This window comes from Dermochelys coriacea, chromosome 1, assembly GCF_009764565.3.
Source record: "Dermochelys coriacea isolate rDerCor1 chromosome 1, rDerCor1.pri.v4, whole genome shotgun sequence".
Classification (NCBI taxonomy): Eukaryota; Metazoa; Chordata; order Testudines; family Dermochelyidae; genus Dermochelys; species Dermochelys coriacea.
Window position 1 is genome coordinate 2302862 of NC_050068.2, and position 14390 is coordinate 2317251.

A 14390-nucleotide genomic window follows, 5' to 3' on the forward strand; every position below is an offset into this window, starting at 1 on the left:
GTTTTGATGCAGGGAACCTGGTCCTTGTACAAAGACAGGAGGAAAGAGTTCTTGAAAAGTGAGAGGTGGACGTCTGTGAACTGGGCTGTTTCCTCCAGGCATCGCCAGCCACTCCACTTGGCTTTGAACAACTTGCTCAGAGAGAGGATCATATGAAACTCCCTGTGTTTTCTGGGACTAGCCCAAGGACAGAACTCCTGTGATGGGATCCCCGGGATGCAACCTGGAGTGTGGGACAGCTGAGACCTTTGTCCCAGCAACCTGGGGTGTCCCTCTCACGCTATGACACTGTGTCAAGCCACAAAACTCTGGCAGGTACTGTGCTTATACAGCCATCCACAGACAGGGACACACCCAGCTGAGTTACATGAATAAACTCCCAGCCACTCATAACTAACACTAAAGAGGCTCAAGCAAATTCCCCGCAGCTTCCCAGCCTTGCACCCCTGAACTGCACCCTCCTGCCCTGGGCCGAAGCCTGGCCCATGTAAGATTGTTACCCAGTCCGTCCCTCCCTCGATGTGGAGAGGACACACACTAACCTTTGTAACCTGAGCTGAGATTTCCCAAGCACTTGAACCAAAACACATGTTTTAGATAAAATATAAAACAAATTGATGAACTGCAGAAGGTAGATTTGAAGTGATTATAAGCAGCAGGCATAGAGATCAGAGTTAGTTACATAAGAAACAAACATAAAAATATAATACAAAAAAAAATTATTTGCACAAAATGGAACTGCTCCAGACTGAGAGTCCAACCCAGAATAGCCATTTGACTGGAGCTCATGGCACTCACATGGAATGTGGGACACCTGTGTTTAAGTTCCTGCTCCAAATCAGGTTGAGTAGAGATTTAGGTTCTGGGTGTCTCCCCGGTCTAGAAGTGTCAATAATAAGATGGGTGAACTAGACTACCTCGTATTAAATGAGGATTTTTATATAACAGGCTGTCATAAATATAAAGGGAAGGGTAAACACATTTAAAATCTCTCCTGGCCAGAGGAAAAACCCTTTCACCTGTAAAAGGTTAAGACGCTAGTTTCCCTCTCTGGCACCTGACCACAATGACCAATGAGGAGACAAGATACTTTCAAAGCTGGAGGGGGGGGAGAAACAAAGGCTCTGTCTCTTTCTGTGTGATGCATTTGCCGGGGACAGAACAGGAATGGAGTCTTAGAACTTAGTAAGTAATCTAGCTAGAGATGAGTTAGATTCTTTTTGTTTAAATGGCTGAGAAAATAAGCTGTGCTGGATGGAATGGATATTCCTGCTTTTGTGCCTTTTTGTAACTTAAGGTTTTGCCTAGAGGGATTATCTATGTTTTGAATCTAATTACCCTGTAAGATATTTACCATCCTGATTTACAGAGGTGATTCTTTTACTTTTTCTTCTATTAAAATTCTTCTTTTAAGAACCTGATTGCTTTTTTCATTGTTTTTAAGATCCAAGGGTTTGGGTCTGTGTTCACCTATGTAAATTGGTGCAGATTTTTATCAAGCCTTCCCCAGGAAAGGGGGTGTAGGATTTGGGGGGAATTTTGAGGGGAAAGACGTTTCCAAGCAGGCTCTTTCCTGGTTATATATCTGTTAGACATTTGGTGGTGGCAGCGATAAAGTCCAAGGGCAAAAGGTAAAATAGTTTGTACCTTGGGAAGTTTTAACCTAAACTGGTAAAAGTAAGTTTAGGAGGTTTTCATGCAGGTCCCCACCTCTGTACCCTAGAGTTCAGAGTGTGGAAGAAACCTTGACACAGGCGTCCCAGAAACTTGGTGGAAGGAGAATAATCAATGGGACAAGTAATTTTAGGGTACAAAATATATCAAAAGGACAGAACAGGTCATGCTGGTGGGGGAGTGGCACTATACATGAAAGAAAGAATAGAAACAAATGAAGTAAAAATCTGAAATGAAACAAAATGTACCATAGAATCTCTATGGATAGCAATTCTGTGATGGAGTCACAGGTCCGAAGCTCTGGAATTACTCTGTATGAAGCCAGCGAGGACTCTGGGTACCACAACACCACTCAGGGTAGGCTGTTCAGGGCAAAAACCTCTTCGGTTATGGCCTGCCTCTTGGTCTGACCTCGGAGCATTCAGCCCCCTGTTCACACTGTGCACTTCCCCTAGGTGGGTCCATGTGGACGGAACCCTTGGGGAAGCCAGAGGGCCCTGCACCCTAACTTCATAGTCAGCCGTGACTCTCAGCCAGTGTTGTAAAACTGAATGGTTTATTAGTTGACTGGAACACAGCGTAGAACAGAGTTTGTTAGCGCAGAACTCAGTGACTTTCAGTGAAGTCCTTTTGCGGGGATCCCAGCCCAGACGCCCTAGACCAGAGGTGGGCAAACTACAGCCTACAGGCCACATCCGGACCGTGGGACCTTCCTGTCCTGCCCCTGAGCTCCTGGCCTGGGAGACTAGCCCCCGACCCCTCCCCTGCTGTCTCCCCACCCCCACAGCCTCAGCTCATCATGAGGACAGTGCTCTGGGCAGCATGGCGGTTTGGCTGGCTGTGGCCAGGTGGCGCGAATGCCAGTCCTTCTGCTCTGAGCGGCATGGTAAAGGTGCAGGGAGTGGAGGTGGGGGGATTGGATAAAGGGCAGGGACTCCCGTGGGGCAGTCAGGGGACAGAGAATAGGGCAGTTGGATAAGCATGGGAGTCCAGGGGGGCCTGTCAGGGGGCAGGGATGTGGAATGGGGGTTGGGGCAGTCAGGAGACAGGGAGCAGGGATCATTGGATAGGGGGTGGGGCCCCAGGGGGTGGTTAGGTGTGGGGGTCCTGGGAGAGGGCGGTCAGGGGACAGGGAACGGGGTGGGTTGGATGGGTTGGGGGTTCTGAGTGGGGCAGTCAGGGGGTGGAAAATGGGACGGGGCAGGGGCCAGGCTGTTTGGGGAGGCACAGCCTTCTCTACCTGGCCCTGCATACAGTTTCACAACCCCGATGAGGCCCTCAGGCCAAAAAGTTTGCCCACCCCTGCCCTAGACTTTTCCCCCTGAGTCTCTCACAACAGACTTCCCAGCTTCCAGTGGTCAGACCTTTGACACACACATTGTCCCGCCTCGTGGTCTTTTTCTCTCTTTCTGAGATAAGTGTTACTTGGTTGTATCCCCCTCCTGGGTCTCAGGTTACAAAAGGCAATGGTCATCGTTTACGTGCAGGCAGCTGGAGCCTCCTCCCCTGCCCTCAAGTATCTCAGCAAAAGTCACACACACTTATTCCCACCAACAAGCACTGGTACAATAATTAGGGAAACTGAGGTACACCCAGTATTCAAGCAAAACAGTAAGACTCACATAGGCTCACATACAACATAACAAGGGAAAATTCCCACTTTGTCACAAACTCCATGCTCAGATAATAACAATATAGAAGTAGGGATGTACTACTGCCCACATGACTAGGATAGTGATAATGACTGTGAAATGTTCAGGGAGGTTAGAAAAGTTATAAAAATAAAAAACTCAATAATAATGGGAGATTTCAACTATTCCCATATTGACTGGGTACATATCATGAAACAATGGGTTTATCATACACACTGTAAGGAGGGTGATCACTTAAGATAAGGCATCACCAGCAGCGGTGGGGGGGGAAGGAAGAAAACCTTTCATGGTGACAAGCAAGGTAGGCTATTTCCAGCAGTTAACAAGAATATCTGAGGAACAGTGGGGGGTGGGGTGGGGTGGGGGAGAAATAACATGGGGAAATAGTTTTACTTTGTGTAATGACCCATCCATTCCCAGTCTCTACTCAAGCCTAAGTTAATTGTATCCAGTTTGCAAATTAATTCCAATTCAGCAGTCTCTCATTGGAGTCTGTTTTTGAAGGTTTTTTGTTGAAGGATAGCCACTCTCAGATCTGTAATCGTGTGACCGGAGAGATTGAAGTGTTCTCCAACTGGTTTTTGAATGTTATAATTCTTGACGTCTGATTTGTGTCCATTTATTCTTTTACATAGAGACTGTCCAGTTTGACCAATGTACATGGCAGAGGGGCATTGCTGGCACATGATGGCATGTATCACATTGGTAGATGCGCAGGTGAACGAGCCTCTGATAGTGTGGCTGATGTGATTAGGCCCTATGATGATGTCCCCTGACTAGATATGTGGACAGAGTTGGCAATGGGCTTTATTGCAAGGTTAGGTTCCTGGGTTAGTGGTTATTTGTTGTGTGGTGTGTGGTTGCTGGTGAGTATTACCTTCAGTTTGGGAGGCCGTCTGTAAGCAAGGACTGGCCTGTCGCTACATTGATGACATCTTCATCATCTGGACCCATGGAAAAGAAGATCTTGAGGAATTCCACCATGATTACAACAATTTCCATCCCACCATCAACCTCAGCCTGAACCAGTCCACACAAGAGATCCACTTCCTGGACACTACGGTGCTAATACGCGATGGTCACATAAACACCACCCTATATCGTAAACCTACTGACCGCTATTCCTACCTACATGCCTCTAGCTTTCATGCAGATCATACCACACGATCCATTGTCTGCAGCCAAGCTCTACGAAATAACTGCATTTGCTTCAACCCCTCAGACAGAGACAAACAACTACAAGATCTCTATCATGCATTCCTACAACTACAATACCCACCTGCTGAAGTGAAGAAACAGATTGACAGAGCCAGAAGAGTATCCAGAAGTCACCTACTACAGGACAGGCCCAACAAAGAAAATAACACAACGCCACTCGCCATCACCTTCAGCCCCCAGCTAAAACCTCTCCAACGCATCATCAAGGATCTACAACCTATCCTGAAGGACGAGCCATCACTCTCACAGATCTTGGGAGACAGACCAGTCCTTGCTTACAGACAGCCCCCCAACCTGAAGCAAATACTCACCAGCAACCACACACCACACAACAGAACCACTAACCCAGGAACCTATCCTTGCAACAAAGCCCCTTGCCAACTCTGTCCACATATCTATTCAGGGGATACCATCATAGGGCCTAATCACATCAGCCACACTATCAGAGGCTCGTTCACCTGCGCATCTACCAATGTGATATATGCCATCATGTGCCAGCAATGCCCCTCTGCCATGTACATTGGCCAAACTGGACAGTCTCTACGTAAAAGAATGAATGGACACAAATCAGACGTCAAGAATTATAACATTCAAAAACCAGTTGGAGAACACTTGAATCTCTCTGGTCACTCGATCACAGACCTAAGAGTGGCTATACTTCAACAAAAAAGCTTCAAAAACAGACTCCAACGAGAGACTGCTGAATTGGAATTAATTTGCAAACTGGATACAATTAACTTAGGCTTGAATAGAGACTGGGAATGGATGAGTCATTACACAAAGTAAAACTATTTCCCCATGTTATTTTCCCCCCCCCACCCCCCACTGTTCCTCAGATATTCTTGTTAACTGCTGGAAATAGCCTACCTTGCTTGTCACCATGAAAAGTTTTCCTCCTTCCCCCCCCCCCCCCCGCTGCTGGTGATGGCTTATCTTAAGTGATCATTCTCCTTACAGTGTGTATGATAAACCCATTTTTTCATGTTCTCTGTGTGTGTATATAAATCTCTCCTCTGTATTTTCCACCAAATGCATCTGATGAAGTGAGCTGTAGCTCACGAAAGCTTGTGCTCAAATAAATTTGTTAGTCTCTAAGTGCCACAAGTATTCCTTTTCTTTTGGCAGATAGAAAGGGGATTTCTGAGACAGGCTATGAGAATGGGGGAGGCTGCCATATGCTGACAGACTGAAAAGTCTGGGAGTTTTGAGTATAGAGAAGAGACAAAGAAGAATGGGGCATATGATAGAGGAATGGAAAATAAAGAACAAACTGGTTACATTCAAATGGACAAACACAGAACAGTTCCCAACCATTAATATCTATAGACACTTAGTTTCAGAGTGATAGCCGTGTTAGTCTGTATCAGCAAAAACAACAAGGAATCCTTGTGGCACCTTAGAGTGTAACAAATTTATTTGGGCATAAGATTTTGTGGGCTAGAACCCACTGCATCAGATGCATGGATTGGAAAATAAAGGAGCATGTATAAATAGATGAAAAGATGTGTGTTGTCTTACCAAGTGTGAGGTCAGTCTATCGCGACAATTCACTTGGTGGGCTAATTCTCCAAAGGAGAGGCAAGAGATCAATAAAAGTGGTTGGGAGGACAAATTTCAAGAGACAAAATGAGAATGAAAATTTGGAGTTCTTGAAGAAGAGTGTATTATATTGGCAAAAATCCAACATTCCACTCACAAGAAAGTAGAAAAAACAAATCCCGGTTTACTGACAAAGTGAATGCAGTAATTGAGGGGCGGGGGGAGAACAGGATGGGAAGCAATATATAACAAATGGGGAAAAGGGAAAATAGAGAGCAAATAATACAAATTTGAATTTATGAAAATTGATAAGAGATGCTAAAAACATCATGGAAAAATCCATGCTTTGCAGGTTTAAGGATTAAAAAAAGGATGTTATTAAAGTATATTAAGAACAAAAGAAATCCTTGAAAAGGTTTAGGCCATTTCTTTGAGGGAGAAATGAAGTTTGTTAATGTTGCAGGAAAGGTAGATATCTTCAACATATAGTTGTGTTCTGCATTCGGAAAGAAGTGGTATGAGAAACATATATCACCTGAGATGATGAAATAGTTTCCAGTCCATTAGCAGTCAAGGATGGCGATAAACAGCATCTGCAGTTGACTCTTAGAGTTCCAAACACCAGAGTTACGAACTGACTTATCAAGCGCACATCTCACTCAGAACCAGAAGTACACAGTGAGGCAGCCGGAGAGCCAAAAGGGAAAAAAAAGGCAGGGGGGAGGCAAATACAGGACAGTTCTATGTTAAACATAGTAAAGTATTCAATAAAAAAAGGGAAAGTTTAAAAAAAAAGAGTTTACAACGTTAGGAAACAAGGGAAAAGCTGGTCTGGGATTAGTTAAAAAAATCATAGGAATATAATTAATGCCCGTCAACAACATGGCTTATGGAAAACACGTCTTGTCAAATAAACCCGATTTCACCCTTCAATGAGAGGGCACTTTTGATTGATCAAGGGAACCAAGCAGATGCAATAGATGGATTTCTCTGAGGCATTTGTTTTAGTAGGGGGAAAAATTCAGATAGAAAACTGCACACTCTACAATATCAGTAGAGCACATGTAAAGTAGACTAGAACTGGCTAACTGAAAGAGCTTAGAAAGCAGGTGTCAATGGGCCATTGTCAGTGAATGGGGGTGTTTCTATGCGGTTCTGAAGGGATCCGGTTTTGGCCCAATACTATTTAATATTTTCAGCAATGCTCTGGAAGCAAATAGAAAATCACTGCAGATAAAATTTGCAGATGACCCAAAGATTGGCAGATTGGTTACAATGAGGAGCCCAGGGCAGGCATACTGATTGATCTGGAGCATTTGGTGAGCTGGGCCCATGCAAACAAAATGTTTTAATACAGACAAATGCAAAGGGATCCTCTCAGAAAAGGGAGTGCAGGCTTGACCCACAGACTAGGGCACTGTATTATGGGACATAGGGACCCTGGAAAGGATTTAGGGGTCATTGTAGACAACAAACTCATTGTGAGCTCCCAGTGTGATGCTGTGGCCAAAAGGGTGATGTGGGGATCCACGGTAGCAGTGACTTGGAGCAGGGGAATAATTTTACCTCTGCACATGGTATAGGTGAAACCAACTGCATCCAGTCCCGGGGTCCATATTTCAGACATGACGTTGAAAAATTGGAGAGGGTGCAGAAAAGAGCCACAAAAATGTTTGGAGACTGGAGAAAATGGTGGTCAGAGAGAGAGAGACTTAAAGAGCTTCATTTATTCATCTTAAATACCAATTACTTGCTTTTTAATCTAGTGAAGAAAGGCAAAGCCAGACCCAATCGCTGGAATCTGAAGCCAAAAATATTCCAGTTGGAAATAAGGGCCATGTTTAGCACTCTGGGCGATTAACATATGGAACAGATTGATAAGGGAAGGGGTGGATTCTCCAATTCCCCATGTGTGCAGTTCCAGACTGGATGCTTTTCTGGAAGATCTGCTTGAAGGCTCGTCTACACTTAAAGCTATAATGGTGCTTCCCTAGTGCTTCAATGTTGACACTACTTTCACCGACGGCAGGGGTTCTCCCGTCAAAGTAGTTAATCCTCCCCTCCCCCCCGGTGGGGTAGCTAGGTCCATTGAAGAATTCTTCCATTGACCTAATGCCATTTACACCAGGGTTAGGTTGATATAGCTACATCTTTCAGGGTTGTGGATTTTTCCAAAAAAGGCAATTGTAAACCATGGGAGGTGATAGTACTCATCTACTCAATAATAGTTAGGCCTCAGCTGGAATATTGTGTCTAGTTTGGGTCACCAATGTATAGGAATGATGTAGAGAAACTGGAAATGACCAGAGGAAAATGACAATGATGATGAAAGGGATAGAAGGCAAGCCAGATGAGCAAGGGCTGAAGCAACCATTTGCGTTTGGTTTGGAAAAGAGGAGACTGAGGGGGAGATGGGAGCGGTCTTCAACTACTTGAAAGGCTGCGATAAGAGGGATGGAGGAATGTTATTCTCTCTTGCCGCAGAGCACAGGACAACAGGCAATAGGTTCAAACTCCAGCATAGCAGATTTAGATTATATCTGAGAAAAAACTTCCTAACTTTAAGAACAGGAGGATAATGGAACAGACACTTTTGGGAGGTTGTGGAAGCTCCTTTGCTGAAGGTATCCCAAAGGTGGCGAGACACCAATCTTTCTGGGAATGTTTAGACGCAACAGTGTTTTGCAGCAGATAAAAGTCAGGTAACTGCCCCCGTTAATTTTCAAAGCCTGAAATTGCCAGAGAAGGAGGTGAAAGTGTCTGTGCATTAACACATAGCTGGCTTCTGAGCTCTTTATTCAGTTCTTACTCCAAGAGAAATTTTGCTTCAGTGGGGCCTGAGAAAAATACAGGGCACAGCCTCCGAATTTGACCTTGTATTATACATCTACTAACACCTTCCATCATGAAGGATCCACTGTGCCACTGAAATGCAGCCACCTCAGGGAGTGAGGCCATTGGCAGGGGTGGGTGGGTGTTCATAGAAAGGAATGGCATTTTGGACGGTGATACTGGATCAAACTCACCCCTATGGCAAGGGCCCTGGGATCTTTAATGGCTGTACAGAGCAGAAAGGACCCCAAACCTATTCTCTATCTCGTCACACCCATGTTCCACTTGGCTTGTCAAGCAGGTGAGTTCCTCAGCTAGAGATGAGTACCTGTGAACTGTGAAGTGGAAGTGTCTTTCCTGGGAATCCCCGTCAGGTAGCCATGTCCCACACCTCTTTCACCCCAGCATCTGCATCAACATCCCATGTCAAGAGCTGCCACAGGGCTGAACACCATTAATAATATAGCTTAGTGTAATCCCAGTTGGGTTCACTCAGCCTCTAGAGAAGTGGCATCTGGACGCAAACAGGCTGGAGACAGCAGACACTCTAGATAATATCTTTCTTTCCACGTCTGTGCTTCTGTGTTTTTTGTCCAGCTTTAGGAGTAAACAGTAATTAAGGAAACTTCCCAAAGGGAGATGAGAGCTCTTGGGCTCTGTCCTGAGTCAGAGAGGAATTGGCTGCTCCGTGTATTTGTGTATATTTATAAATTATAGTTGATTAGAAAGAAAACTAGGGATAATGCCTAGGCCTCCATAGAGTCTGATTACTCTAAAAATGCCTAGGATAGCTTGGTAGATAGCAGACAGACAGATCTGGAAACAGATGACTGAGGGGAGACACGAGCACTTTCTGCAGGCACACAAAGCAGTTGCTAAGACATCAAAGATCAGTAATTCTCATCAAAATTCTCTGGTACAAGGGCTTATGTCTCAGCAGATGAAATTCAGTATTGGTAAATGCAAAGTAATGCACATGGCAAAATGTAATCCCAACTATTCATACCGAATGATAGAGTCAAAATTAGTGTTATCCATCAAGAAATAGATCTTGGAGTCATTGTGGACAGTTCTCCTAAAACATCCACTCAATGTGCAACGGCAGTCAAAAAAGCAAGCAGAATGTTGGAAGCACTAGGAAAGTGATAGATAATAAGACATAAAATATAATATTGCCTCTATATAAATCCATGCTACACCAACATATTGAATACTGCATGCAGATTTGATCACCCCACTCAAAAAGATATATTGGAATTGGAAAAGGTAGAGAGAAGGGCAACATAAGAGTGCGACTTTTCAGCTTTGAAAACAGATGACTAAGGGGGTGATATGGTATAGGTTTATAAAATCATGACGGGTGTTAAAAAATCGAAGAAGGAAATTTTATTTACTCCTTCACAAAACACATAACACAATGAAATTAATAGGAAGCAGATTGAAAGCACAGGCAACCTGTGTCACATTTTGCCGTGGGACATTGTGAAGGCTAAAAATATAACATGGGTCCAATAAAAACCAGATTAGTTCTTGGAGGATAGGTCCACTAATGGCTAATAACCAGGATGAGCAGAGATGGTGTCCCTAGCCACTGTTTGCCAGAAGCTGGGAGTGAGTGACAGGGTATGAATCACTTGATGATTTCCTGTTCTGTTCATTCCCTCCAGAGCACTTGGCATTGGCCACTGTTGGAAGAGAGTATACTGGGCTAGATGGACCATTAGTCTTACCCAGTATAGCCATTCTGAATTTCTTATACAGACCCCAGATGTATATGTTGCCTGCCATAACCTACTAGACCCCACTCCCCTCCTAGAACTGAGATAGAACCCAGGAGTCCTGATGGGATCTCTCTCTGTGTAGAGTTAGTAACAAAGTAAGCTTTCAGAGTAGCAGCCGTGTTAGTCTGTATTCGCAAAAAGAAAAGGAGTACTTGTGGCACCTTAGAGACTAACAAATTTATTAGAGCATAAGCTTTCGTGAGCTACAGCTCACTTCATCAGATGCCATATACATTTTAATATATATATATAATATATATGCACATTTTAATATACATTAAAATTTTAAACCTAACAAGTGTCCTTTAAGTGACTTGCCACAAGATGTCAGAACATGTTACTTTAGAGGTGAGTGGGTCTGATACTTATTTCTCTTTCTTTCTTTTGTATAGGAATTAGACACAGTGCTAATTGCTAAGTTATCTGCCAAAATGCAAGAGTCTTCAAGAGCCAAAGAAGCCCCTGGAATCATGGTCAAAGTTGACCCACCCTAAGAAAGTCTGAAATGTCTCCCTTGCAGCTGAGGATGGGGAGAGGGAGGTGGAAATGTTCCAGGGAGTGACAGGGGAAGGGGAGGAGAGGAGCAACTGACAGAGGTGGCATCGTGGGCAGAAGAGACAGAGCAGGGGCACAGCCTTGGACGAAGTGGTGGAATAAGGGGTGGGGCTTCGGGGGTCCAGTTATCAGCAATTAGAAAGGTGGCAACCCAATGAATTGTACATAGACCGATTCTCCAGTTTGCCATGCTGACACAGCACAGTAAGATCAGGAAAGGATTTAATGTCTCTTTGACAGTTATTCAGGGAAGGGGGCCCAGCACAATGTCACCAGCCAGCTGTTCATGGAGCTTGCCAACTCTGTCCACCTCCCAACCCCTCAGACAGAGACAAGCACCTACAAGATCTCTATCATGCATTCCTACAACTACAATACCCACCTGCTGAAGTGAAGAAACAGATTGACAGAGCCAGAAGAGTACCCAGAAGTCACCTACTACAGCATAGGCCCAACAAAGAAAATAACAGAACGCCACTAGCCATCATCTTCAGCCCCCAACTAAAACCTCTCCAACGCATCATCAAGGATCTACAACCTATCATGAAGGACGACCCGTCACTCTCACAGATCTTGGGAGACAGGCCAGTCCTTGCTTACAGACAGCCTCCCAATCTGAAGCAAATACTCACCAGCAACCACACACCACACAACAGAACCACTAACCCAGGAACCTACCCTTGCAACAAAGCCCGTTGCCAACTCTGTCCACATATCTATTCAGGCGACACCATCATAGGGCCTAATCACATCAGCCACACTATCAGAGGCTCGTTCACCTGCACATCTAGCAATGTGATATATGCCATCATGTGCCAGCAATGCCCCTCTGCCATGTACATTGGCCAAACTGGACAGTCTCTATGTAAAAGAATAAATGGACACAAATCAGACATCAAGAATTATAACATTCAAAAACCAGTCGGAGAACACTTCAATCTCTCTGGTCACTCGATTACAGACCTGAGGGTGGCTATCCTTCAACAAAAAAACTTCAAAAACAGACTCCAATGAGAGACTGCTGAATTGGAATTAATTTGCAAACTGGATACAATTAACTTAGGCTTGAATAGAGACTGAGAATGGATGAGTCATTACACAAAGTAAAACTATTTCCCCATGTTATTTCTCCCCCCAACCCCACCCCCCACTGTTCCTCTGATATTCTTGTTAACTGCTGGAAATAGCCTACCTGCTTGTCACCATGAAAGGTTTTCCTCCTTCCCCCCCCTGCTGCTGGTGATGGCTTATCTTAAGTGATCACTCTCCTTACAGTGTGTATGATAAACCCATTGTTTCATGTTCTCTGTGTGTGTATATCAATCTCCCCTCTGTATTTTCCACCAAATGCATCCGATGAAGTGAGCTGTAGCTCACGAAAGCTTATGCTCAAATAAATGTGTTAGTCTCTAAGGTGCCACCAGTACTCCTTTTCTTTTTGCGAATACAGACTAACACGGCTGCTACTCTGATTTCTATCTGCTATACACTTTATAGAGACTGAGTGTCCATGACTTAGCTCACGTCCAGAGCAAGGTTATTCTCCATCCCATTCCTTAGGCATCCGAACATTGTCTTTGTTTTGGCCACTGCTGTGAATAAGCAACTGTTTCTGTGGAGCTGCCATCAATTACACTCAGGTCTTTTCCATGAGGTGAGTTCTAACTGGGATTTTTCCATCTGTTTTGTCAAAGTTTTGTTTCTTTTTCACTCTTAGATTTTGAGCACCATAAAAAGTGGAATTGTCATTAGTAGGGTCACTTGTTCATAATTCATTTATCTGAATAGTGATCAATTTCCTTCACCCATGAAAACAGTCCCCAGTAGTGCATGTAGTGTCTCATATTAACATTGTCTCTCCATCCAGGCATTTGTACTGCGACCATCACCCTAGAGCCTGGGCACATCCACAAAGTCAGAGGAATGTACAGTACATGCAGGAGACACCGTTCTGCCTCAGAGTTGGACATCTTCTCCCCTTCTGCATGTCAGATTTCAACACAACTGACTTCACCAACCCCTCCACCTTCATCCTCCTGGGCATTCCTGGCCTGGAGGCAGCCCATGTCTGGATTTCCATCCCCTTCTGCGCCATGTACATCATAGCTATCTTGGGGAACTTCACCCTCCTATTCGTTGTGAAGAGGGAGCCGAGCCTCCATGCCCCCATGTCCTATTTCCTCTGCATGCTGGCTGTCACCAGACTTGTCCTGTCTACATCCATGCTACCCAAAATGCTGACCATCTTCTGGTTCAATTCAAGGGAGATAGATTTCAGTGCCTGCTTCACCCAGATGTATTTCATTCACTCGTTCTTAGTGATGGAGTCTGGGATCCTCGTGGCCATGGGTTTTGACCGCTACGTGGCCATCTGCCATCCCCTGAGACATTCCACCATCCTGACCAACCCCATGGTGGCCAAGATCGGCCTGGCAGTGCTTCTGCGTGGTGGCATGCTCATACTGCCCTATCTCCTCCTGGCGAGGCAGTGGCCATATTGCGAACCCAACATCATCCCCAATACATACTGCGCACATATAGCTGTAGTGAAGCTGACTTGAACCAATACCCGCATCAGCAGTTACTATGGCCTCTTTGTGCTATTCTGTGTGAAGGGTCTGGATATGTTTTTTGTTGCATTGTCCTATACCCAGATCCTCAGGGCCATCTTCTGCCTCCCCACAAAGGATGCCCAGCTCAAAACTTTGGGGACCTGCAGCTCCCATCTCTGTTCCATCTTAGCCTATTTCATCACAGCTCTCTTCCCCTCCCTCATGTACCGGTTTGGCTAGAATGTGGATCTGCATTTCTGTGTTCTCATTGGCAACGTGAACCTCTTGGTGCCCCCCATGCTAAACTCCATCATCTATGGGGTGAGGATCAAACAGGTCCAGGACAGGCTGCTCCAGCTCTTTATTCATAAAGACATCTAAATTTTTCTCCTGGTGCTCTGACTGTCAGACTGACCTCCACGCAGAGCTGTGTGGTGAGATGGTGCTGGGCTCTCTTCCCTGAATCACTTACTGGACAGTCAAACTGACATTGAATCCTTTCCTGGTCTTACTGTGCTGTGTGAGCATGACAGACTGGGGAATCGGTCTGTGTACTGCTCATTAACTCATAGGGTTCCCATCTTTCT

The 14390-nt window shown here is 44.9% G+C and overlaps 1 pseudogene; it reads left to right on the forward strand.

The window, feature by feature from the left end:
• Positions 1-13236: 13236 nt before the first annotated feature.
• On the forward strand, positions 13237-14184 carry LOC119848741 (annotated as a pseudogene).
• Positions 14185-14390: the final 206 nt, after the last annotated feature.